Consider the following 27,661-nt stretch of genomic DNA (forward strand, 5'->3'; position numbering starts at 1 on the left):
TGCCTAAGCATATATTTTGTGTTCATCAGCTTCTGTTCCAAACAACCTTCCTACCCAGCAAGGTGTTAGAGATGTGAAGGGTCATTTGTGTGATAAGCAAAAACCTGCTATGCAAAACTGGAGGAATAAAGGACCTTAAAGCTGCTTGGATGAACAAACTTGTACTGACCTCTGATGGCTGGGAATGTGCATGAAACATGGTCCTGCAATTATTTGTGCTTCCTTAGGAGCTCCAGTGCTCTAATTAAAGCAATGGTGACACAACAAGAAGGAAGAGTTTTTGAGGTGGAAACTAAATTATTTATAAGGGAGTCCTGGGATTTTTTTTTTTGCTTTGCATCACCATTCTCTTTTGAAAGCATGGTGAATATGTATTATCAAGTGTTTGCAAAAAACAAGAAGTTATTTTCAGTGAGAAGTTGGTTTTTCTGTCTCATGTGTTTGGAAATTTCCTAATAATGTTTTCTTAAAACAATTGTCCACCTTATTTTTTCTTTATAAGTTATTTCATAAGGCAGAAAACAAGAACACATGAGCATGAAAAAAAAAATTACTGTCACAATTTCCACAGCTGCTGAGTTCACAATACACTAGAGAAGATCCAGTTGCTAGGACTGCTAAGTCAGGAGAAACACTTGTACTTAAATCACTGTCAGCATGGTAGAAACTACCTTGTCACTATTGGAATGGACCAGCCTGGGCCACCAAAAAGGGTAGGGAGCAAGGGAGAAGCTGACTTCATTCTGACAAGATTTTTCCCTTGTGTTTCTCCCTGATGCAAACTCTGAGGATTTCTAGAGCTTTACCCTGTGCCTCTCCTTTAACAGAGCCTTATGAGCAGCAACTTCCAAGAGTGAGACTATGTGCTAGAAAGTATCTAAAATAATCCAGTATAACTTCTTTAAGAGTATAGTCAAGAAATCCTGAGTGCAGTGGGAATTAAGAAATTATTTTTTTTACATTGATATGCAGACTTTTTTTCCTTTGTGCAGTGAAATGAAGAAGCTGAGTGGCACAGGAATAGGGCTAAAATCTCACCTATTAATTCTGAGAAGAGAAACAATTAAATAAGAATCATGGGAAATGGAGTTTGTCTATTTAAGTGTAGGAAACCAGCAAATCTCAGGCTGCCACTCTGAGGTGGAAGGATAAATTGTGCAAAGATAGCAAATGCTGGTCCTAAGTTAATCATATCTGCTTAAGTGGAGAGCAGGTGACAGTGAAACAGGAAGCTCACAGCTGGACAAGCATGTTAAAAGTGACTAAATCTAAGCAGGTACCTCTGGGAAAGAGAAGAGCAGAATGCCAGGTGAGTGAATAAAATTAAAATATGCAACTGAGTAACAACCAGGAAATGAAGGAACACTGCTTGCCTATGGGAGGAGATTGACTACTTCCAAGACAGAAATTCTACTGTCAGCATTGGAACCTCCACACCAGCATATATTAGGAATTCTGCACCTAAAACAATGCATTCATTGCTCTAGATGCTGTAATTAGCACACACTAGGTTGTTGGGTTGTTTTGGTTTTTTAAACAAAACAAACAAACCAAAAAAGCAGCAATGTCAGAATACTTCAGTTTCACTGGGAGGTATGTCAGCTTTAGGCAGATGCATAGCATGGGTCTTATAAACAGAAGTGTCTGGCTTTCACTATGCTTTACCACAGGAAAACAAAGGTGTATTAGTTACCCTGAGGTAAAAGAAAGGAAGAAAGAAAAGGAAAAAAAGCTGCTTCAACCCTAGTGACAAGTAGTCAGTTTAATTTATTGTAAGGTAAGCAGAAAGCAGGAATACAGCACTGGCCTCACACACCTAGCCAGAGGCAAACACCTCAAGTGTCACCTTCCCCTTCTGTATTTGTAGTGACATAATCCACACCTGTTAGCTTGCTCTAACAAGCTCATCTGTCTTGAGCAACAAAACCTTCTTCTTATCTTGGTTTTGGGGCCAAAGGCAAAGGCTGGATAAGGTTATTAACAGAATCAAACATATTCAGAATTCCTGGGAAACCATTCTATTCTATTAAAGAAATTGGTTTGGTTTTGTTCCAAAATTTCTAAGAGTTTTTCTTTAGCTTTCAGTAAACATAAAGCCCCCATCACCATGTCTGTCAAAGCTGTCTTACCTTTCCCTTGCTGTCAACACAAACACGATGTATCAATTCCCACATCCCACTCCACATTGCTCTGAGAATGAAGTTATTCATGCAGGATAACAGTTGGACCTTCCTCTGGCATTAAGGATGAGTCCTTCTTCCCCAGAAGCTTCTGGAAGTGAATACCCCCAGAGACCTGCAGTCAGCAATTTCAAAACCAGGTCACTTAAATTAAAGGGAAAAATCCAGACTTTATAGATTAAAATGGAGGCAAAGTCATGAAATTCATATTAAATATAACAAAATCAGAGCCAGTCTAGACCTTTTTTGTCACAATTTGCTGATGAAGCAAGAGTAAAACCTTACCTAGCAGAAATACCAGCTTCTCAAATCCAGCACATAATCTGCCAGGCATCTCCCCTGAAACTATGTAAACCTTTTCCTTCCATTCTTTCAGGGGCCTTGTGCTCAGCTAAGAGGGCTCTATTAGCAATGTGAGGATGTGAGGAATATTCCTATTCTAATAGTTGCATACACATAGACTGGAATGCCTTTCCAGCTGAATTATCCATTGAGTTTGGACTCAGACCACAAGATTTACCTGCTGTACATATTGAGAACATTTCTGTGCATTAAGGGTATATTGCCACATCAATGGGTGATTACAAGAAGGGTTGTATTCCCTTCTTATGATTTTACTGATCTACAAAAGGATATGTGAAGAACTTAGAGGAAAACCCCCAAAATGAATTTACACCCATTTAAAATTACATTGGATTTAACAAGGGGCCATTTATTTCACTCTAATTTTTATTGAAATTCAATCTATCTGTGCTCAGAAATGTATAGGGTGTGATTTTCAACAGTGGCTCAATTTTTCCTACCGTTAACTGTAATTGGCCACAGCAGGGACAAAAAAAAAAAAAAGGCAAAGTCAGAGACCTCTAGAAAATTGTGGTTTGTGCCAGATAAGAACATTGATAAAATTTCCATCGAAATTGCTGTGATTGGAGCTTAATCCTGAGTACCAGCATGCACCTGTATTGGCTATTGACAGCAGCAATATGTGAGAGGCTCACAAAATCCCTGCCCAAACACAGAGCACCACAGTACCATATCAAGAGCACTCCCTCATGTTATTGTCACTTGAAAGAGATTTTAACCTGCTCAATCTTTACTGTTGTAAGAGGGAGAGCCAGTATATTCACTATTTTGTCTGTATCTAATAAAAAATCTGGAGACAGGCAGCAGACTAAAGTCACCTCTTTTTTATTGAGAATTGAACCCACCTAAATGGTCCCAGATCCTGGAATAGTTCAAAATAGTCCCAGTTCAAAATATAAGCCTGGGAGAGTATCTCAGATGGGAAAGAAGATGTGCTGGTCAGCCCCTCAGCACAAATGGCAATGATACGTGACTAGTCTTGTTTATCTGTGTAAATCTATGTCAGGAGATCTGGGACAATCAAAGACCCATTTATTAACTGTTTCATTTAATGATCTGTATGATGAAAAAGGTTTTTAATAAAAGCCAGTAGCCTACAAACCATAAAGATCCAAGATACCTATTTCAAACTTTACCAGAACCCTGAGCATTTAAAGATAAATTATTACCTTCACTTGTGTGCTCTTTACAATGTAGATCTGAAGGTGTCACACAAGCCCAGGACTGAGCAAATCTCCTGTTCTACACTGCCACACATTTAGAGATCAGCTGTGCATTTGCTCTCCCCAGGAAGTGCATCAGTGCTGAGTCCATCACCCTTGATAGCACCTGGCTACATAGTCCTGCAGCACAGAATTGCTGCTTGTGAAATATAGGAATGTGATTTTTATTGATGGAGAGACAAAACTATCTTTTGTCTTTTTGAAAAGGAAAAAAGCTTAGAAGTTTTTTGGGGTTTTTTTTTGGTTTTTTTTTTTTTTTTATTAGGTAAAAGACACTTCATAGGACTTGGGGGACTTCACTTTAAACTTAAGGATAGCTAATTGGACAGGAGCTAAAAAGTCCTGCTTAAGCAATTTACTAGAAAAAGAAGAGAACAAAGAAACTAATGGCTTTTGTGAGATCTTTTACCAGGGGCAACTTCTTGCACCGAGCTCGGTTTTTCTCTGTAAAAAGTTTTTTTATTTTGCCTTTGATTAAAACTTTTTGTTTCCAACACTACCACAGAAGAGCCACCCTGCTGATTTTATGCCTTCAAAGGTAGCTGAGCTATCTTGAGTGTGATATAAATCTCCAAGAGCTTATGAGACCTGGCTGGAAGAGACCAGATATCAGGGGAAAGATGCAGAAATGCTCTGTCCAACCGGTGAGGTGCTGATGGCAGAGCCCTGCCTGCGTCCCAGGTGTCGGCAGCGCTCCCAGGACCCATTTTCACAGGCATACATTTCCCTCTCGGTGCACTGGTGCTCAGCCTGAATTGCAGCTGTGCACAAACACCACCTGCCCTTGCAGGGAGCACCGTTCTCGTTCCTGCCTGGGCTGCAGGCAGCCTGCCCTGGCACTGGGAGCCAAACAGGTTTCTGCACGAGCCAACAGATGGCTGTCTTGCATTTCTTTCCATTAACAACCACATTTGCTACAGAGAAATGACTGTCACTGCTCTCTGCAATCTATTTCCCATGAGGATTCTACATGATTTTGCAAAAAGAAGGAATAAGAAAGTCTCTAAACCATTCTACCTAGTATATGGAAAATATTTTAACTATGACTTGAGCTGCAGTATTTATGTATGTGACTGCTGTACTAAAGATTCTTTTTTTCTTATTAGGCCTCATCAACTACTATGTCAGATTATTATTTTTTAAAATTTTATTTAAAACTTTTCAATCTATCTACATTCAGCAGAATTAAAACAATAAATGCACATGGATATAATCATCATCCAGCACAACTAGGGAAGAATATCAATATTACCTAGGAAATAAAAATAGCTGATCAATATTACCTAGGAAATAAAAAAAAAATGACCCAGTAGCTCTGCCTGGCCTTCAGAATCTCTAAGTCAGCAGTTATTTATAAAGCCTAGGCAGACTTGGCTGAATACCACAAAAAATAGTGAATAATTTTGTCAGAAGCACTGTCAGCTCTTTCAGTTATTACTTGTGGCTTATTATTAACGACTGCATATGCGTATCTGCATGACAAATGTTTTTCTGCCCTGAAGATGTTTATGAATCCTAAATACTTTGCAAATAGTCAGTGAACAATTATTCATGTTGAAAAGTAATATTGCAAGTCATTATGGGTTAGATATTTTAGATGATTTTCTCATTTGAAGACTAAATTATCTAATCATAGTGTAGAAACAGAAGACTTGAGTAAGCAGACAAATCAAATGCCTGAAAAAATTACCAGATATGTAAAGAACCAGTAGCAGGGGATTTATAAAAAGCCTTTATAACAATTCCTCTTTTTCTTAAGTGGGAAATATTAGAATTTTTGAGCAATTAAGGCATTCATAGAAAAGCTGATCAGTTCAGGAACAGAAGAAAAAAAAATTAGTTCATCAAGAATAATTTTGAATACTTCTAGTCTATAATGGACTTAAAGATTTACAATAAATCAGCATTTTCAGAATGAAATTCCCAATCTACATAGACAACTAGTTTCATATTAACTATTCTAGGATAAAATCAAGAATCTTGATAAAAATGTTTATGGCTCAGCCATTAAGAGAATAGAAACACTTTCACTCAACTAACACATCAAATAAATTATTAACTCTCCTGAACAGATGTTGAAAGGAATTTATAGCTCAGAGTTGCCCAGGTAATCATTCTAAACAAATATGCTTGGCAAAACACCACTGTTAAAGTCAAAAGAGAAAGGGAAAGTTAAAATGTATCAAACATATTTTCTGCTGTTCCCTACTTCCCTTAACACACTATTTCTCAGTATGCAGTTGCTAGACTTACAAAACTGGACTTCCAGGGGAAAGAGAGCAATGATGGTTAAGCAAAAGGTTCTGTAAAGATAGGAAATAAAAATCTACAGTTACTTACTTTGGAGAGAGTCCACATGGTATCAAATCCTCATCTTGTCTTTTCCCTCAGTGTTGGGAAGGGGTCTTTTTTGACATGGTAGAGGTCAAACATGAGCATGAGCTCAGAATCGGAGGAAGAGACAGATAATGATTTTGTAGAATATCTTTGTGTGGAGTCTCACTAGAGTCCAACCTCCCAAACTTGCCAAAGACTGTGAGGAGGATGATGAGTACATTCACATGCTGGAGAGCAAGAACAGGCAGAACAGCAGGGATGTGACACTGATTACATTCACAATACTCCTGAGGTCTTTTTGGTTCCATCCACCCTGACACTTCATCCTGCAACAACACTTGGACACAGGAGAGGGAATAAGAAACTCACATTTCTTCTGCAAATGCATACAATCTTGTGTTTACTGTGGTGTATTTTTTGTGAGCAGGTTAGTAATCTGCAGTAATCAAAGGGCAAGTATTTTTTGTGCAGCATTAAAAGGAAAACAATGAGCAGGGTTTTTTTCTGGAAAAATATGTAGCCCACATTTATATGCCAGAAGAATGTATTAAAGAGCAGTATATCTGTGAGGTGAACAACCACAGGAAAATTGTTCCTGGCCTAGTACTTGACATGGCTTGCAGCCTAAGGCAAATTTTATTGTATACACAGTGGGGACTCACCAAGCAAACACCAACACCATCTCTGCTAAGAACCAAGTTCTTTTCAGACTCTCAACAACTCTTAAAATCTATGGTCTCATTATCTTGCATACAGGAAATAGATTATCTTGCATACAACATGCTCTTTCTTGTAGGACCTTATTTATTTAAACAGAAGTGTTTTCCACAGTCAGGATAATGGGAATTGTCCAGATTGCTGGGTTCTGCTGAAGCTGCACAACTTCTTCGCAGACACTCATCTCCATGTGGGGCTGATAGAGAGATTGACAGTGTCTCCTCAGAAGCTGAGTTATCACCCACAGAGGAACAACTACAGCCAGGTCTCCTTAGCATACTCCAAGGTTACCTTGGCATCTAGATGAAACTTAGAATCCTTAGCAGCCAAAAATAACTTGTGGCATTAGCAGTAGAAAAAAGGAACATCCTTCCCTGTAAGTGTATTGGAAAGGTCACTGTGGAATATTCCCAAAATCCCTATCAATATTAGTACCTTTTCATTCCAGTCTTGATGGACACTATCCACAGCTTCTTCTAAGCAGGCTGCATTTCATATTTACAGCTAATGCATTCATAATGGAGCTGTCAAACCTTTTCTTCTTACTTTAATTTGCTTTCATATCACTTTAACTAGAACTTGCAATTCTTCCCTGGAGTCTCCATCCCTTTTTGCCAAATTCCCATCTGCTTCACAATATTGTAACTTTTTATGTTTCTGAGTTGAAGCTAGTGAGACCTGCTGGCCTGCAAGTCAGCAGACTAGCACCACATTTCTAGATATGGACTGAACACCTCATCCTCTATCAAAGTCTTTAAGACAGTGCTCCTCACACCCAGAGCTCTTGAATTTCTGCAGTCACTCACAGCCCTGCCCAGGAATAAGCTTTCTATTGGGAAATCTTTCACAGTTGCTGATGTAGGGCATGCACAGACTGCATTCCTTGACCTCAGGACACAAGTTTTAGGCTTGTGCACAAGCCTAAAACTGCTGAGACTGACACCAAGAAAAGGGTTGTCTGAGCTCCTGGGAACAGGCAGCTGTTGGACACGCTGCGCTGGGACTCACCTCATCCTGTCCATTTGCACAGACACCCTAAATCTTAACACCTATGAAGCAGAAGCAGCTGAGCTGCAGCAAGAGAGGACTTTGAATGGGCTGCTGTAGTTTTCCAATAAACCAGGTCTGGTATCTCTGCTCTGTGCTGTGGCACTGATGTTTCCTTTGTTACAGGCAGGACATTGCTCATCCCTCTCTCCCCAAGTACAAATGTCTTACAAGTCAATTCTGTGGTTAATGCAAGCTGACAAAAGGAGGTTTATGTACTGCACAACAATACCACTGCCACTCACTCAAACACAAGATACTTCAAGGGCAGCCTGCTCCTGTGTGACACAACTACTGCTTTGCCAAACAGAACAGATGATTTGCAGTGGTAATGCTGTTTTTTGCTTTGAGTCCCTCAGCTAGACTGTTAACTTCTCTCTTGTGGCAGATGTGCAGATTAATCGCTATCTCAGCCTGCAGCAGTCCAGCTAATTTAAACACAGATGCACTGTGGAGAGTACAGAGCCTGGAGGAAGAGGGAGGGGAAAGCTTTGAAGGAAGCACAGCCTGCTAATATCTACAAAAACTGAACAAGAAATAGACAAAACTAAATTAGCGATCTATTAAAAATAAATTAATGACATCTGCAAATGAAACTAAATCTAAAATAATCACTCTAATAGCAGGGTCTCTGGTGAGTGTTAGTGCTTAATTTTTTCTTGTATTTGATGAAGGCATCTATTAATTAAAAATATTTGTACAAGGTAGAGGCTTGACAGGAATACTCTGTGCAGCTGTTCTTAAGGGAGCTTCTTCTGTTAATCAGCTATTCTAGGAGAAAATGCCTCTAATATGTGCAATGAAGGCAATATTGTATTACAATAAATCATATTTAAGGCCTATGCTTTCTAAATACTCTCTGCAGCTAGAGTTGGATGAACTAGGCTGCTTTCTACAGATCATATAATACACTTTCCTTTCCATTGTTTAGCTGGCTTTAGCTGAACTGAAAAGAAACCTTCTTCTTATCCTCCTCCTTTTTTACCCCCCCTTTATTGTTAACATCAGACTGAATTGTTGAACATCAAAGAACAAAAGAAGATTATTTGATATGTATGAATGCATTGTGCAAATGACGTGGACAAAGCTAAACATACATTCAATTGGAGGTATGAAAATATTATCAGACATTGAGGCAGGGACAAACCAAGTCTGTGTGTCATTAATGGGACTATTCAAAGTAATTTTGATGAAGTTATGATTCTATTCTATTCTATTCTCCAGGACTGAAAAGGAATCACAATTTGAAAAAAGAATTGTTAATCATTATGCAGCTCTCTGGGCACTAACTTTTTCAGAATTTTATTCTTTGTCGCCCATCCCCTCCTTTTCCTATTCTTTTTTTCCCCTCTCATCTTTTCACTGCTATAAAAACAGAGAGGATTAGAAGTTGTCCCTGACAACATTTCACTGTAAGGTTGTTAGTTTTGTCTTTCAGCATTTATTAGTTTGAACTCTGTATGAGGCACCTGTTGGGTGATGAGAATAAATCAACAGAAGGTCACACATGGGTTGGTATTGTACTCTTGCCTTTTTAAGCCTGTTGGGAACTCACTGCTTTCATATACAGGAATAAATGCAGGAAAGAGGGCAAGCCAGGCTGTTCAACTCCATTTCACTATGGGAATTATGTGTGAATTGTGTAAGCTCCTTGAAGAAAGTTAGGGTTAAAGTCCTGTTGCTCATGTTATCATAATTAACTCAGGCTAGTGAGGGCAGGAGTCTCAGGTCACGACACCAGTTCAGCAACCCAGAATTCAGCTCACCTAGCACAGCTTTTGTGATGCTGCACGGAGAGAAACAAGCACTGCAGAAGGGCACTCGGAGAAATAAACATGGAAGGTGATGGATGGACGGACGGATGGATGGATGGATGGAGCTTTCTGAAAGCTCTGATAAAAAGGCCTGGCTGAGCAGTACATTACATTTGCTAAGTCAAGGATGGGTGGCATAAAGGCAAGTGAAGAATGTGTTAAATTGCTAAAAATGGATGAGGGGACAGCCTAGGACTTGAACTTAATGATTTCTTTTGCTTATGATACTGCTATGATAAAACACTGTAGCCAGCCAAGTGAGAACAACAGAGCCCCCTCAAGCCCACTCACTCTTTTAATTCAGGGGACAGAGCTAAAGTCAACTCTGGAGTAAATAACATTTCTTTCAGAGAAGGGAAATAAAAGAAAATACATTTTCTTTTAGCACACAACTTGATATACATCATGGCTTATGAGAATGCCCAGTTACCCATGCCCTGTACAAACTACAGCTGGGCTTCACAAGATCTACTTCTCAGCAACACTGCCCATTTCTTTGACACTGCAGTAAATCCGAAAGACCACCTCCTGAGCAATGGAACACTAAATCCATTCCTACTTTGGGACTGGGAGGGAAAGGGATGCAACCCTCCCAAATCTAAAAGCTTTTCCCATCTGGCAGTCAGCTCCACAGGCACTCACTGCCCCATCCCAAGAAGGTGCATGAAAGGAGAACTCAGGACTGAGGAGGCCATAAAGAAGAAGCAAGGGCTGTTGTGCTCCAGTCCCTGTCCTAAGTCATGCTTATACATTTTGATTAAACATAGCTAAGTATCTTGGACTTTTCACACATGCCCAGAAAAAAAAAAAAATCCTCCTTCCTTTCTTCTGTATGACCTCCATAATCTTGATATTTTAATTTTTTTTCTATTATTAAAGATACATTCTATTGATACATTCATAATATTTTGCATCTGTGGCCACTTATATCTCCTTTTCCTTTCATCAGTAAAAGATACATTTAGACATTTATCTCTCAGGTTTTTTAAATCACATTGGGTGTTTGATGAAATATTTCTTTCTCTTATATAATTTTTTTTCACTCATCCCTGCCACTTTGAACTCCAGACAATGCCAAAGTCAAAGCACAGCCAGAACATCGTTTTATGTGCTAAGTGAAACCATTAAGAGTTGGAAGTTAAATTCATTCTTTTCAAAGCTCATGACAAAGCTTCTGCTGGTTTCAGTGAATATAACAGTTTTCCAGGTTATTTCAATACATGAAGAGGCAAATGTTCCAGTGCAATCTACTGTGATTTTATATAGCTTTAAGGAACATTCAAATTCCAGGTAGTTATAGTCAGGCAAAACCCTCCATTTCTAACCAGGAGGACAGTTTCAAATGTTGGTTAATCAGATTACTTTTTCCATAAACTCACCAATATTCCAATTCCCGTTTTACAAATACCATATGTACTAGCATGGTAGAAATACATATTTTTCAGCTTCAAGAGATTATTCCAGTAATAATCAATTAAGAACTCCCAAACCTTTAGCATTTGCCCATCATTAAGACGCAGCATAAATTGGCCCATACCCCAGGCATTTCATTCAACAATAAATTCTGATGATACCAGCACATTAAGCAGCAAAGAAAAATAGATAATGGGAAAAAATGAATCATCATTTTTTTAGTGAACTGGCACTATTAATGTATTTTTCAGTTCCATTGATGCTTGCCATGCTACATACAACATGCTGTGCCAGCTCAGTAGTTCATGCAATTTGTCATTTTTCTGACAAAGTTAATGGATCTGTGTACGTTTTCTCCCCAGGTGAGAATGTGACCCAACATTTAGACATGACATTGCTTTGATAAACTTGCAGTATAAAGAAGATGGTGACATGACAGGCAAAAGCCTCATTGGGAAGGCAGAAACAAAGACAACTGCAGTCTGTCAGCACAGGTGAAAGAAGAGGAGCTAAGGAACACAATAATAGTGATAAGTAGCAGAATTTTATTTCACTACCTAGAGAAGATCTAAGGGGTTTGCTGGCCATTTTACAATCCTTTCACTTGACTTGTTTACTGATGGAAACGTTTGCCAAGGAACTTTGGAAAAATAATGACATATGAACAATCTGTTGCGGCATATTGTAGCGGTGGTGTTTGTGCTGCTATAGTTACCAAGATTTTAGCATTTTTGTAATTTGTCTTGAAAAAACTGGAATTTGGCATGAAGTTTCTGGGTACCTCAGTGTTCCAGTCAGATGGTTTTCATATTTTTTGTTTCATTTCTCATGTGAAGAAAAGCCTCAAGATAATGCTGTGTCAAGGAAAAGGAAAAAGCATGCTCAGAAAAGGAAAGAAGCAGAACGTGGGAAAAGAACCAAATGCATTGCAAGATGAGGAGGAACAGGTGCAATCTTCTTTTCAAGGTGAGAAGAGTATTTGCAGGATACTCACAGGTCTTATGTAACTGCAAAATTAATCAGGTTATGCCAAAAATGCCTTGTGATTTTTTACTTTAGTTTGATTTCTGATCTGACACTGACACTGTAAGGCTGGTTTTCACTGCATGATAAGCTTAGAGCAGAACCTCATGTTTAAGTACTTGAAGTTCCACATGGCTCTGCTGCGGTGGGACACAGAACCACCCACCCAAAATGTGGCAGTACAAGCAAACATCTGTTAGAAAGAAGTCTAGAGGGGAACTGAAGAACAGGGAAAGGGCAAAAAGGGAACAAAACACAATAAAATTGTTGATGACTAATCAAACAATAAGAGGAGAAAATATCATATAAAAGTAATGAGGGAAGCTGGGAAGTGATAAGTGTGGTCAAAATACTGATGTACATTATTCCATTTGGGAGCCCTCCCATCACACCCTAAGGTTTTGTAGACAGGTACTTCCTAGTACAGCTGAGTGCATATGAAATACTAATTTTCTGTCAGGAGAAGAATGCTCTGCCTGCCTCTTCCCAAACTACAGCCCACACAGAAGATCCTACGCTCCTGCCAGGCATCATCCCAAACACACAGAAAATCTTACTGACACAAGTTAGATTAATAAGGCATTTAGCCAGTGTTATGGAAGTCTTCACTGCTTGAATGTCATGCCTTATCACAGTTCTGCAACAATTTTCTTGACACTTTGAACTTTCCAGAGGTTTTTCTGAGGGAGAAGGAGGCTGAAAGAAGAGTATTACAATGCTGGTAATGGGCCTAATGTGATTGAATTAGCAATCACACTTGTTCTACAGACAATATATAGATAATTCTGTTTGCTTTTAGCATTTTGCTTTTCAAAGTAGTTTAGCAGGTGGATGCATAGAAAAGTTGACTATAGCAGCATCAAAAATAAGTGAAAAATTACACAGTGCATGATTACCCAGCAGAATTGATTAACTAAGGAAAATATAGCAATGTATTGTTGTGATTAAGTGGGATTAGACATGCACATGACATATAAGCCATCAACATTTGTATGGAAAGACTAATATCCTGTATTACATTACCTGAAATACATACCTAGTCACATCCATGTATATTTTACAAGGTATCAATGTAGGTATTAGAAATAATGAGGAGCCAAAAGTACAATGGCTAGCCCAGAGCTCATTGAAGGTTATTGGAAAGAAAATTCCCCTCTGGGAAGTTTATTCCACAATGTATCTTCTAATCTATTCTTTAGGAGCGCACAGCAGCCACAGTTGTATATTGGATACCTACTTACAGCTCTCCAGTACTATCCTGCAACACGACTCCTGCATTCTGATGTTCCTCCCATCAGTCCCTGTCCTGCTGTCTCGTACCATGAAACACAAATTACCCATAAAAATGATAATTCTCTTATTAGTTTTAAAGGTCAAATCAAATTATGTGGAAAATATGTGGTGGTGTGACATATAATTTGCATAACTGCCACAAAAACACTGCACTAGAGCTGTGTGGAAAAATAATAAATAAAATAAATCAAGCTCAACTCTGAGGAAAAGAGAATCAGCCAGATTTGTGCTGAGAGTAAATTCATACCAACATATGAATACCTGCAACACAAAAAATCCCCACCACGTTAAGGTCTGAATTTACTCACCTCTCTCCTCATCCCTTTCCCCCAAATATACATACACACACTGAAAAAGGGAAAATTAGATCTTCCCCACCAATCCTGGATTTGAAACTGATTTGTTTCTAGGTGTGGAATGTCATTTCCAAAGTCCTTATATAGCACACTACACTTGAGTGAGGGGGGGACACAAACATGACATTGCCAGTCCCACCTCATCTCCTAGACAGGAGAACATGGGAATAATGAGGTGTGAGCAGAGTCAGTGCTGGGGCCTTTTGCAGAATATACTTTTCCCTTGCCCAGGCTCTCAAATCAAGCAGGTAAAGGACTTCCTTTGGCTTTTGGATGAAGGTGCTACCAGCACTGGCCTTCTCTTCCAAGGCTTGCCATCGTTTGTGGATCCTGCTTGTCCCCGTGTGGAGAATTAATGTGGGAATAACCAGGAACTTCAAATGCATGGGGTGCAAGTCCTAAGATCCCAATGGATCTCACAAAATCCAAAGCAGCAGCCAATGTGCCTGTACACGGAGGAATGAACTCAGCTTGTAGCTTAATTAATGACTTCCTAAAAGTGCTCTCACTCACAGGAAACTGACCCTGGATCAATATGGTCTGAATCCATCAAAGAAAAAACCATAGCCCAAACACCACACTTCAAACAAAACCTGATCTGTTTAAAAGCAAGCTTTGGATTTCTTCTAACACTCTGATGATGCTGGACTCGTTGAACTGGTTAACATGGTGGCTGGGCTTGGCTTATGATTTCAGAATTGTTTTACACAGGAATTAGACAGCTCAAACAATTGGTAATAAGCTTGACATCTGCCCATTTTTCTGAAATCTTAGGGTGCATCCCTCTCCTCTTCCTCCCTTGCACACCAGTCATTAAATCAGCTTTCTGCTGGGTGCATCTGGCAGCCAACACAGTGATGTTTATTTCTGAGATGAAGACAGCAAGTTATCCCTCTTTGTGTCAAGGAAGCATAAACCCCAACTACATCCTTGGTTACTCTGACTCAGTTTATAAGTATATCTCCTTGTCTTCTTATATCTGAACTTATCTGTATTGTGTCAACTATAGATATATCTATTCCCCTTCTTTTTAAAAATTAACTATTACAAAGACAGTCTTACTCTCCTTTGATTAATTAAGGTTGATCTTACCTTACAATAATTAAGCTGACAATAGGTGTCTACACATTAGAAAAATGGAGTATGATGTTGGAAGAAAAGGTGGGTTTATTAATTACATTACATCTACATTTTGGATTTATAACTCAGTTCATTTCATATAATATACATTTATCATCTATGTTCTTAATGGAACTTTTTAATCAGCAGAAGTAAGAGAGATCACTTATTCATTTGACATATTACAAATTAATAAAAATTCAATGAATGAGCACCAGCAACTTTGCTCTTCTGAAGTGCAAAGCTCTCTTACAAAATAGAAGAGCTAAAATTCTTTCAGCTATCAACGGGCATTCATCTAATTCACTGCATATATTAAAGGAATCCCCACAAGGTATCTATTCAAGGTCAAGTTATTTTACATTTCCATAATATTAAAAAGAGGAAAAAAAGTAATACAATGACACACTGAAAGAGGGCATTGGGTAATTAGATATGGAACATTTGTGATCCGGGCATTCAGAAAGCTTTAAATTAATTTTAGAAGTAAGCAATACTGCTCTTTTTTTTTTTCCCCCAGATCTGATTAACAGCAGACTCAAAATATGTCTGAGCTGAATTATACATGCATCATCATAAAAATCATTCAGCAAATGCCTATCAGAGACACCTGGAAAAAATTCAGGCAATACTGATCAATCACCACAAAGTCCTTACAGTTCTGAAACATTACTAAAAATTCATAGATATAACAGTTGAGTGAATTTCCCCTTTCCCCTATGCCTTCATAACATTATGTATATGTTGGTGAGTATTAAAAGTATTAAAGCTGAGCAAATAAACAGGCAAGTACTGCACTGTCAAATACCTAATTTTACTTCTTCATCCCACCTTAACCCCAGGCTTTTGTTTTCCCTGCCTGTGTGCTCTATCTTGTCTCTGACAGTAGATTAGAAGGGTGAGAGCCACCACCCTTATTACTACAATTCCCAGCACAGCCAGGCCTGCAGATGTTGCAGTAGAAATAATAATAATAATAATAATAACAATAACAACAACAACAATAATAAATCACAGCCTGAAGGGACATGTCAAGAAAGAGAAATATTCTTTGGCACAATGTAGTTGGATCTTCCCATTCTGAGACAGGGGGAGTAAGGAGGATACACCAGGCTTTGAGGTTGTGACAGATGGGGATTGTGTTTAGATCTAGATTTGGGTAAGTGGAAAAGGTTTTTTATGAGAAATGTCAGATGAGAGAACACACTGGAAACACAGAAGAGAAACCCAACTGCTGTTATCTGACCATTGAAATGTTCCTAAAAAATATTTTGATGTGAACATACTGAATTTGGGTTTCAGGAGGAGCCTGGGTCTGTATAGCAATGGACTCTCCTGAGAAGCAGCAACCAAATGCTCCTAAATGCAAATTGCCTCCTCAGCCACCCTCCTGCTGACACTCAGTATCATCATTTGGAGGCTGTGGGTGTAATAGTGGTGCTACTTGAAATGGTTTCAATGGTGCAACAGCAGTGATTTGTCTACCTAAGGCTGGTCTTGACAGTAGCTGCTGAGACATCAGAGTCAGGCCAAGACAACCATAATTACAGATTATTCTGACAGCCAGTCTGTCAGCAAATTATTGCCTAACCTACAGCTACTCATGGCCCATTCCCAAAAATAAGTAAGGCTCGAAACAGATCATAACCAAATGTATTCCAGTGCAAGAAGAGCCAATTTTCTAACTCTTCACCCCCTGCAGAAGACACGATGCAACATTACTTATGCTTGATCAGACTGACAGCAGGGAGGAGGAGCTTCAGATCTGGCATAAACAGCAGCTCATCTCAAAGGTTTCAGCTGCTTGTCTAGAAGATGTCAAGTCCTGAAGTGAGCTCTGTGAGGTGTTTATCTTCTGATGGCAACATATTATTTTTTTGTGTGTGATTAAACCTTGTAGTGGTTTAGAAATATCAATTTGTTTTCCTCTTTTTATTCAAAAAGGAACCAAACAGCAAGATCACAAAAGCAAAGCCAGTGAATGGAATGAGTCCTGTAAAGTACATTCACAGCCCTATTTCAAGAGCTGCTGTCTAGATTTTTGTAAGGGGTCTGGAAGCTTTTCCCTCAAATAAGCTCTGTGTGAACTAAGGTCCAGATGAATAGAGAATGCAGAACAAATGACATCATGCTGGTTTGGTGGGGTTACATCACATACTCACTAGGGTTAACAAGGAAGACTGTTCTGAGCCTTCTGTCACTATGTTTTATAAGCAAGTTGCAGCAGGGCTTCTGTCAGCAGAAGTTAAGTGTACCAATTGAGGGCAGTCTATCATCTGCACAAGAACTTGCTTCAAAATGGAGTGTGTGTTTGTTCAGTAACATTTTTTTCAGCCAACAAACTTTTCTTCCTCATCAGAATTTTTTTTCCAGCAGATTTTTCCAGCCTGTTACAAAATGGATGTTATGACACACAAAAAAAATCCAGTCTGTTCTTGTCTGTACGAAACAGAATATTGTTTTCTGGCTTAGCCTTTCAGTGATCACCAAACAGTGCAGCAAATTATTGCTGCAGGAGGTCTGAAGCAATTTATGCAATTTTTTTTTTCTGTAAAGACCTACTGTTATTTCTCAGCAATCACAATAGAAAAATATATAGTGAATACCTTTTTGCTTTTTAGCATTCATAGAGTTTGTGACAAACATGTTAGGAGCTGTCAAATGCACTAGCCAGATAGAGCAAGGCTGCTGCACTCCATGTTCCCAGGTTCCATGAGCAGTGAGGCTGAGTGTCTATCCCAAATAGGTGCCCATAAAACACAGGTAGTGTCTATGCCAAATTGGTGCCCATAAAACACAGGTGTATGACCAATGGATGTGTAGGCACATGGCCAGCTATACAGCTCACAGCAGACAGAAACACCAAGCACTCATACAAACAGCAACAGCTTCCTGCTGCTTTCCTCTCTAGCTGAACAGGATAAAAGTCTGTTGATGGAAAATACACACACACATATTAACAGGTGTATCTACACATCTGTATCTAACTGGCCTCAGACAGTCTATCCACCAGCCTGCCCCCAAGCCTTGTTCTCCCCAGCTGCAGCACCTCAGCAGCCCCACTGCAGCTGCTGGCCCCCAAACACTCTTCCATCCACAGTAAATACCCCTCCAGTGACTGGCCACAGGCACTCAGCCTATCCAGCATCTTGCTCTGGGTCCTTCAATCTCTGTTTACTTCACAAAGAGACACTCAAATGCAAATGGATCCCACTCCCAGCTTATGGATCTTCTAGTCTCCCTAGCTGTGGGCTTCTGGGACCCTCCCAGAGTCAACTTGCAGGCCCCCCTGGTCTCACTGCTATCTGATCCAGGCTCACAGTTGCCTTGAAACCCAGCTCACAGGCCTCTCATACTGATAATCCAGTCTTACACTCACTAGCAATCAGACACAGATGCACACACAATTGGTCCTTTTGATGTCATTGCAGGCACATGAGCCCATTCCCTGGTGCAATTCCACTCCCTGGCCATGAGACACCCTTGCACACACAGATGCACTCAGAACAGAGCCCCTCACCCAGCAAGACCTGTAGAAATTGAGAAAACTGAGAATACAGGACAAACTGCAGTGAGCAATAGATCAGTAACTTTTGCCCCCTTTCTATTTCTCCTTTCTGCTCCTTCCCAAAGCACCTTGGTCCCTCTCCTTTCCTTTGTCTCATCCCTTAAGTCAATGATCTCAACAGCAGATTCAAGACTAACTATCCAGTGCTCCATTTTTCCTGTAGAACGAGGCATTCCTCAGAGGCAGAGTGAATTAAGAAGTTATATTGTACTGCAGAAACACAAATAGATGTAGAGCTCAGCAATACATTTGCTATGCAACCAATTTAATCTACAAGTTAATACAAAATGTTTCTGTTCTGCATTCTGATTTCACTGCTACATGCTAGTGCTTTCTAGCTGTAAGCTTTATACAGAACTACCACGATATGTGAAATCAGTATATTTCTATACTTCCTGTATGATGTTTTTAAAAGAGAAACAATCATTTTGCCACACTCTAACATGCATAAGGTATAGAACACATATATTTCTGCATATATGAAGACAAAAGTACACACAAATACAATTGAAATGCAAAGATTTTTGGATTATTTGAAGCTGACAACAAGGTGCTAAAACTGAGGTACGACCAGCATGCCAGGGCTGATTGTACAGAAAATATTAATTTCAAACCCACATCCTGTAGTTTCCATGCAAATCTCTTTTGTCCCAACCACTTTTTGATGATTTACTGTAAATGAACAACCTGGCATAAAAATGGCTCACTCAAGCTGAAACAAGATAAAGCAACAACCTGACTGCTTAAATGGCCTGAGATCTTGCCATTGATGTGGTAACAAAATCAACAGGGCAGTTTGATATGGAGTCTCTATCCCTGATTAATGGGACCAGAAATTCTCTGATGACTACTAAAGGGGATCTTGCTGTCTGCAGCTTTGAGGTGAAGGAAATCTTTAGCAGCTGAAAAGCTAAGAAGGAAGGGGAAAAAACCACCCCAACAACATAGAAGGAATCCACAGCATTTTCAAAAAAGAACAATGTGTAAAATTAAGATTACATAGGAAGAAGCAGCTGAAAACATTCTGCTCCTGAAAGTTAGCACACAGAGTCATATCTATCCTACAACAGAAACTAAACACCTCTCAGAGTTTCTCAACAGAGCCATATGAAGTGACCCACCCGCAGCTGCTCTTTGGCAGAATCAGAGAGAGATGTCAGATGCACCAGGCTGTGCCCTGGTGAAGGCTGGGGTGGTGACCCATCCCCTGGGAGCCAGTCCATGACACACCTTTGAGGAGGGCACAGAGCTTGTGGGAAAGAGCAGCTCCAAAGCAGAGGAAGGCCCCTGCAAGAGGTGACAATGAAAGGAAGAGGTAAGAGTTCAGAGGTTCTGTGGCATGTAATAAGAGTTGACACAGGAAGGTGACACAACTAAACGCTGAAAATGAAAATAACATTTTAAATGGTCTGGTCAGGCACTGTCGACAATGAAATAAATCAATGGAGATTCACCCTGCTTAAAAGTGCAGACATGGACCCTAAACTTGGCATTAAAACTGCATAAGCATTGTTCTGATATTTCTGCCTAACCAATGTCTGAGAGCACAGGTGAGACAGGGGCAGCAGGTACCCTAAATACAAAGGGGGAAACTGGAAATTTTAAGAAAGGCAGTTTGTACTGCAGACCAAGCTTCAAGCACCCTTTTTCTCCTCATGTGAAAGGAACTTTCTCTGGGTCCAAAGGAACAGCCAGCTGTTGACCAATGTTAGATAAAGATTCACCATCTAGGACACAGAGTAGGCTCAGTATTATTCAGAACTGTGATTCAGCTCTGGCTGTAATTTGGCATCTGTTGAAACGCTCTTTTGCATTATAACATGCAATTGTAATGCTCTACCCTTGGACAAATTGCGATTGTGATGGACTTGGCACTCAGTATTGACATCAAGAGTTATGGAAAAGCACAGAAATGACTGGGTTGTTTTTCACAACTACAGAGCACCCAGTATTCTGAGAGCTCAGGGGATTAAGTGTTAAAGTTTTGGTTCATTCTGTTGTAAAGAAGACAGATGCATATATGTATTCAGCTGAACATCTCAAAAAGCTGAGATGACTTGGTGTGATTATAATTTGCACCCATATCATCTTTGAAGACAAGAGATGAATCATCTGCAAAATTAGCTGCAGATGGAGGCTCAGGTCTTGGGAGGCTTGAAAGATTCCAGGCTGCTTGGAAAGGTTTCAATTTGTATCCACAGCAAGTTCAAAATGAAAGATGAACCAAACCAGCTAATACCCATTGCAATAGACTGTGAGGATCTCTTTTGTCTGTCCCCTGGAGGAAAATTCTGGCTTAATAAAAGGCTGCTAAAAAGAAAAATAGTATTTCTTTTCATATATTTTACCCACATTGTAAAAATCTCTTTATTGTTTTCCTGTACTGCTGTTGTGTGCCTGCCATAATTGAACAGCCTAATGCAAAAAGAAATATTATACAATCTGAAAACAAACATAATGGGTATTGAAAAAAATCCCTGGCAACAGGCAGAAGTTAAACAAACAAACAGAAAAATTATCTTGCCGAGACACAGCATTTCTATTAAAGAAGGCAAAGAGATGAAATGCCTTTGTGTTTGAAAGCAAAGCATTTCTACATTTCTCTATATACTTTATAGTATTTATTCAACTCTAGCTAGTTGTACACTTTCTTGACAAAATCTTTTGTGATTTTGGAGCATGGCTATCTACCTCTGCTGTCCTGGAAAAGACATTTTTGCTATTCAAAGGTGTCTATTCAAAGCCTGTCACAAAGGCTTAGAGAAGAAGAAATGGAATGAATCAGACTGGGTGTTGGGGTTTCTGCTGACCAACATTATCACTCAAACATGATCTTGCAAGAAATATTTTAATATTTTTTAGATTAATGGTTCAGGTTACACAAGGAAATTAAGCCTACATGGTACAGTGCTTAGGAAGAATAACCAACGGGTTTGAGATGTAGAGCCATCAAAAGCAAAGAGACAGTACTACCAGTGTTTGTAGGTTTAGTAGTGTTGTTTTGTTTTAGACCTGTTCATATCAAACAGTATTAAAAAAGCTTTATGACTTTTTGTCTTCCCTTTCAGTTATTTACACATGGCAACAAATTAACTGGTTTTGACAACTGTTTGGAGGACAAGGTGATCAGGAATGAGTTGTAAATCATGCAGGGATTTAATTAAAAAAACAGATGTTGAAAAACAGAAAAGCGATCAGTGATTGGAATTTCTAAACTATTAAAGAATGACAAAGATAAAAATGTGATCAGCATACAAACCTATATCTTCCAACAATTTAGACAGGAATTTTCGAAGTTCTACTAAGATATCTGCACTCATCGTCATAACTCAAACCTCTGGCAAAGAATATTAGATGTCACCACATCTGTGAAGGTGAATGTCAGCTTCCTATTGCTCCTGCTCAATATTTTATGTATTTCTTTCATATAATAATATAATATAAAATATATATACATATATACACACATATGTCTATATGAAATATGTGTACACATACATACATACATATACATACATACTTTTATGAAATATATACATTTTTTCTCAACACCCTGCAGGCCACAGCAGACATACTTTGCTGGCTTTACAAGCATGACATCCCTCAATGATAACTTGAAATGAAAGAGATTAAATTGCATGTGAGTGTAGTATCAGTTCTAAACATGTCAGGGCTCTAGGCACTTAACTGTATGACTATTTTGGAATATTCAAATATGCCCTTTTCAAAAAATACTGAAGAATAATGCTAATTAAAACCATTTTTCTTTGGGCAGTATAACATTCTACCAGTTCTTAATTGCCACACACATTTCTCACAACAGTCCACCACTTGACACAGCACAAGTTTTGTGAGTGAAAGGTTCTCCTTATCTCCATTTTTCAGCATTTCGTTTGCTATTTTGGGGTCCTTTAGTTGATATTGTGAAATTTATTTCTGGAATGAGAGATGACAGATAGTATGGGAATTAATTAATCAAGCTCCATGGATGTCTAACAACACATGCACGTCTTAACTACTTCTCTACATAAAAAGGACTTTTCCACTGACAGAAAGAATGAAGGTTGAGGAATTCATGAAGGACTGATGGAGGGAATATTGTTCATGAAGCCTGTCTATTCAGGAAATTTTACTGGAAGCACATTGGTATTTGTGTCACTGGAGAGCTGAATCCATACTGGTATCTATCAGTCTAGATGTTAACTTTATGCGTGGATTATTTGAACAGTGAGTGATCACCGTGTCCCATGAGAAGAACTAGGAAATAGAATGAAAGAAAATACTCACTTTCAGGGTGATAGCAGTTAAATGAACAGGAATCATTTGTAGTACTGTGGCATCCTTATTGCCCAAGCAATGACACACCATGAGTCTAATTTATTTAGACTCGACAAAGGTAGATCTCTTGTGATAGCTCTGACCCAAGAGCCTTGCTATTGATTCCAAAGATGCAGGGGGCATGGACAAAGACAGGGCTGAATGGAGGGCCAAAATGAATGCATTCCCCCTCTTTCTGGCCACCCATAGCTTGCTCACTGCCCTCCACAACACAAGGTGTTTTCTCTTCCCCTCTGCAAAATGTGGTGGAGAAAGTGTCAGGAATAACAAGCAATACTGCAGGAAAAGTAGCAAACCCCTACAGAATATATAATCCTTTATGAAAAATTCTTTCAGAAATACTATAAAAATATCTATCTATTGGCTTCCTATCAGTCAAAAATAGTCAGCATGGACAAGCTTTAATTTGGTCTGAAACTTGGGACAAAAAATTACCTTTCATTCAGGGCACTAACACATAACCTGTGCATAGAATATGTTTTTGCTTATGAAGTATTAATGTTAATATGATTTCATCCCCGAGTTAAGAGGATGATAGGTCTATTTCTATACATGTGCTCTTAAGAACTAGTTTGAGGGAGCTAGTTTTAGTCCATTCATTGAATAATAAAATAAGCCCTAAATCAAGAGGAAAAAAAATACAAAGTGCTTGAATTTAGGGTTAATTCTTTCAAGCTCCATAAATCTTCCATGTCTGTCAAGCAGTATGCAAGGCATACCTGTACCTGAGCAGCAAAGATTAAAAGTATAAGATCAAGAGCTGTATTCCAAATGTGTTTCTATTTTTCCTCTTTCTCAAATGGTAGCTATGAAGACCTGGAAAGAACTGAGAATACGTCTGCAAAAAGCAAATAAACTCCAGAGATACAATCTGTTCAAACAGAGACTGGTTAAAGGTGCTATTGTTGGGAGCAAGCATTGGAACATTTCCAGTTCTCTGCAACTTGTGAAAAAAAAAGAGAATAACCAAGAAGCTGATACTAGTATTCTCTATGTACAAATACACAAGGACAACAACACAGAGCCTGATCCAGAACTCACTGCAGACACAAGGTTGTAGTGATTTAGGGCCAGAAAGCAAAGAGCTTCATTACAATTTTGCTTCTATGTTTAACCCCAACTGCATCAGAGGTACCATAATCTTCTGCCAGAGAGGCGTAAAATTTTTGTGCCTTTCATGGATAATTCCATCCAAGGTAGATGGAATGAGAGAGATGCAATTTATCACACAGAAAGCCACAAGTTTGCACATGCAGGTCCATGAGAGTAACACAGCAGTTCCCTGTCTACACTGCCAACCTTCAAATAGAGACTGGTTAAAGGTGCTATTGTTGGGAGCAAGCACTGGATCATTTCCAGTTCTCTGCAACTTGTGGAAATAAATGAGAATAACCAAGAAGCTGATACTAGTGTTCTCTATGTACAAATACACAAGGACAACAACACAGAGCATGATCACTGTAGACACAGGGTTGTAGTGATTTAGGGCCAGAAAGCAAAGAGCTTTATTACTTCATTATTATTTTAATTTTGCTTCTATGTTTAACCCCAACTGCATTACTACCGTAATCTTCTGCCAGAAAGGCATAAATTTTTGTGCCTTTCATGGATAATTCCATCCAAGGTAGATGGAATGAGAGAGATGCAATTTATCACACAGAAAGCCACATGTTTGCACATGCAGGTCCATGAGAATAACACAGCAGTTCCCTGTCTACACTGCCAACCTTGGGAGTCCAACACCCACGTCCAGAGAGCACCACGGCAGTGCCAGGCTGCAAGCAGCTCACTGTGCTCCTCTTGAGCAAAGCTTTCCAAGAGTGCAGTTCAGTACCTAAACAGGTGCCAAGTTTTTGGGCTCTGATGCATGAAAAAGACCCAATGTCTGTTAAAGTTAAGAACTTGTTAGAGAGTGCCATAAAGAGCTTGATGGAAGCAAAGAGACTGGGACGTGACAGCAAAGAACAGAGATAAAGTCATATTTTGCCAAAAGGATAAGCATTAGCAGATTAATGGCCACATGATAGTCTAAGTACAGTTCTTATCTATAAGGCTGAATGGTATTTTCTGGTGAACAATACTCCCAGAACCAGTATCAAATAAGGGCGTAGAGGAGTTACTTAAATAAATAGCTTGAAAATGAACAGGTTGCCTGTGCCATGTCTTGAAACTTTCCAAGTTTGTAGAGTGCAGTTATCAGCTTAAGACCACAAGAATATCTAGAGCATCTGCAATCTAACATTAAAGAAACATGCATGTTGTTTAAAAATAATGTTTTCCACATTTGCAAAGGTGTTTTCAAGGTAAACCTATTAATTTATCCTTCATCTTCTTTAGCAAAAAATCAGACATTAAGTGACCTGACATGCATGAAGCCGCCTGTACTTTTGTGGGTGGCAAATCTGTTCACTGACAAACTCCTAGAAAATCTGTCACACAGCAGGCCCTGGAGGTCCCCAAAAGCAGTAGGACAATCTGCTCCAGACCTGCCTGGGCCTTAGCTCTGGGTGCATAACACATATGACCATATTGCAGGGCGTTGCTCTCTCTTGGCAAGCAGTGGCCAAGCATCTTTGGCAAATGGCAAGAGAGCAGGGAAGAAAATTAGAGGTTGTGAGGATCACCATCAAAATGGATTTATTGGCAAATGCCTGTTGCAAGACAAATAACTACAGACAGGCAGGAGCTTCAGAAACACCTGTGTTTACCAGCTGACTTCCTAATCACTACAAACTGTCCATTTCCATGCCTGCAATTCTGCATCAGAATACTCAAAGCTTATTCTTTGATATACTGAGCATTTTTTGCTCCTGTATTATTACTGATATGAGCTACAAGATATAAAGTTGAATTGTATAACTTAATTATGTAAAAGTACTTACATAATTAAGGCCTATTTTAGTTTGAAAACAAACTGGAGTATGAACAGGATTAGTTTTCCTGTCAAAGCTCCTTTTTCTTCTGTGCCAGTTCATTTTGTGTAGAAACTACATCAAACCTACCTCTGGATAGCAGTTGATCAAATCTATAAAACTCAAGGCTAGTGATGACAAAATATAGCAGCAGTAAAATTATGCTAAATTATCAAATCCATGTATTTATGAGTCTACATGAAAACTAGAAAAGTTCTCATAGTCTAAGGAACAATCAAAAGGCATCACCACAAGAAAAAGAAAGAAAGAATCTATATCTCTGAAGATGTCAGCAGAATTTTGATTTAGTACTGCAGGTTAATTCATCCTAAACTACTATCAAGCAGTAATGACACCATTCATCATTCTTTTAACTGGAAGTAATGACAAGATCTCTAATGCTGTGTGGGGAAACAGGAATTTTTGTTCCTCAAATGATACAGAATTTGGATGCTCCAAATTGAAGTGGAAAATGCAAAAATTATACCAAAAGTATTTAACAGGGACATTTTAAAAAGCCAGTTTAGTTCTTCAGACATTCAGATTATTTTGATTTTTATTTTTTACTATGTAAAAAATTTGAAATTAATCTTAACCATAAAAATCTCAAATTATACCAAGTAGAACCTTCAACAATTAATCTTTTACTCTTTCATTATTCCAAGCAGATACAGGAAATTTATCTACTCCCCTCCTCCCCAAAGAGGCTTATTTGTTCATCAGGCATTTATTTAAAAATACTCTGCTAATTTCCATGCACATTGCAGAAAAAAATAGATGCTTTTTATAGATTTATTTAATTCACAGATGCTATTTTAATTGGTCTCCCATACAATTGCCTCTCACTGGGAAGGAATCTGGATGGCTCTGGGGAATTGGCAGCAACTTTCAGAGCTTTTCCAGGTCAGTGATTCAGATGTAACCAGCATCACTGGTGGCTGAGAATTAATGTGGAGAAAACTATTTGATGGCCTACATGAAATAAAGTAATTATTTCACTCCAGTTGTGGTTTGACAGATTACCAGCAAAAATCATCAGTGCTCTTATGGGTTTTTTTTTTGGAAATAGACCCAGAAAATTAGCTTCTGCAAATTATCTTTCCCATTAGGGCAGAAGGCAGCCTTCAGAGTCATAAGCATAAAGCCTTTATTATCAGTTCACCATTTTCATTATTATTTATGAAGATTTCATAGGTTTTTTTTTTTTTCCAATTCTGTCACTTTAATGTTCTGGGAACTGTTTGCCATGCTCTGTTTAAACTAAGAAGGTTAATCTCTTCAAGCTTCATCTATTGTCCCAGGGCAGGTGCAATGAGAGAGAAGAGAGGGAAGGAGATGCTTGTCCTGCATTTCTCTGTACAGAACCTTACTGAGGGAATTTGGAGCATCTTCCTACAGTGATGGAGAGACTGCCTGGGTATGTAACCTTCAGAAGGGTACAATTTTCTTTTGTAACCTTCTCCCTCATGTCCCTGCAAACATACTCCAAATATTAGGCTAGACTGTCAGAAAATGTGTCACACCACAAACTGGGATACAAACATGTTAGCACAGCACTTTATCCCTCATCAAACATTCCAGTAAATCCTAACTGGATGTTTTGCTTACAATTTCTGCTAAAAGTAGGCAGTTATCCACCTCACACTCCTGTTTGATGAGCATATGCTTGTTTTCTAAACTCCCATTCATCCCACCAACAGGGCTTCCACAAGAACTGGCTTTTAAAACAACAGCACTGGTAAAAGACACAGCTCAGGCTTTTGCTTCATTTTTTTTCTCCCCAGTAAGAATTCACAAAGAAAACTTGCATGTGTAGGGAGATATTTTTCTCACAGGCCACAAGATCCTGCAGTCTTCAAGGACTGGATGCACTGATTCAGCTAAAAGTAATGTATAGAACTAGGATGAACAGAAGATGCAACTGTTCTTCAAATTCTTGCATAACCTCTTCTATTATC

General features: G+C 38.9%; 1 protein-coding gene across 7 annotated transcripts in view; it reads right to left on the reverse strand.

Annotated features, from left to right (window-relative positions):
• SPTLC3 (serine palmitoyltransferase long chain base subunit 3) overlaps positions 1-27,661 on the reverse strand; it is a 151,669-nt gene that overhangs the window by 98,070 nt on the left and 25,938 nt on the right. For 5 of the 7 annotated variants that reach the window (XR_011678496.1, XM_071422355.1, XM_071422367.1 and 2 more), the window contains 2 exons: positions 6,107-6,440; positions 2,130-2,295 (listed from right to left, as the gene is read on the reverse strand). The exons of the other annotated variants lie outside the window; for them this stretch is intronic. The gene's annotated coding sequence lies outside the window, so the exon portion shown is untranslated. The remainder of the gene's footprint in view (positions 1-2,129; positions 2,296-6,106; positions 6,441-27,661) is intronic. 7 annotated transcript variants of the gene reach the window in all.

Source organism: Agelaius tricolor, unplaced genomic scaffold, assembly GCF_023055355.1.
Source record: "Agelaius tricolor isolate 1412-34295 unplaced genomic scaffold, bAgeTri1.0.p SCAF_1, whole genome shotgun sequence".
In the NCBI taxonomy this organism is placed as follows: domain Eukaryota; kingdom Metazoa; phylum Chordata; class Aves; order Passeriformes; family Icteridae; genus Agelaius; species Agelaius tricolor.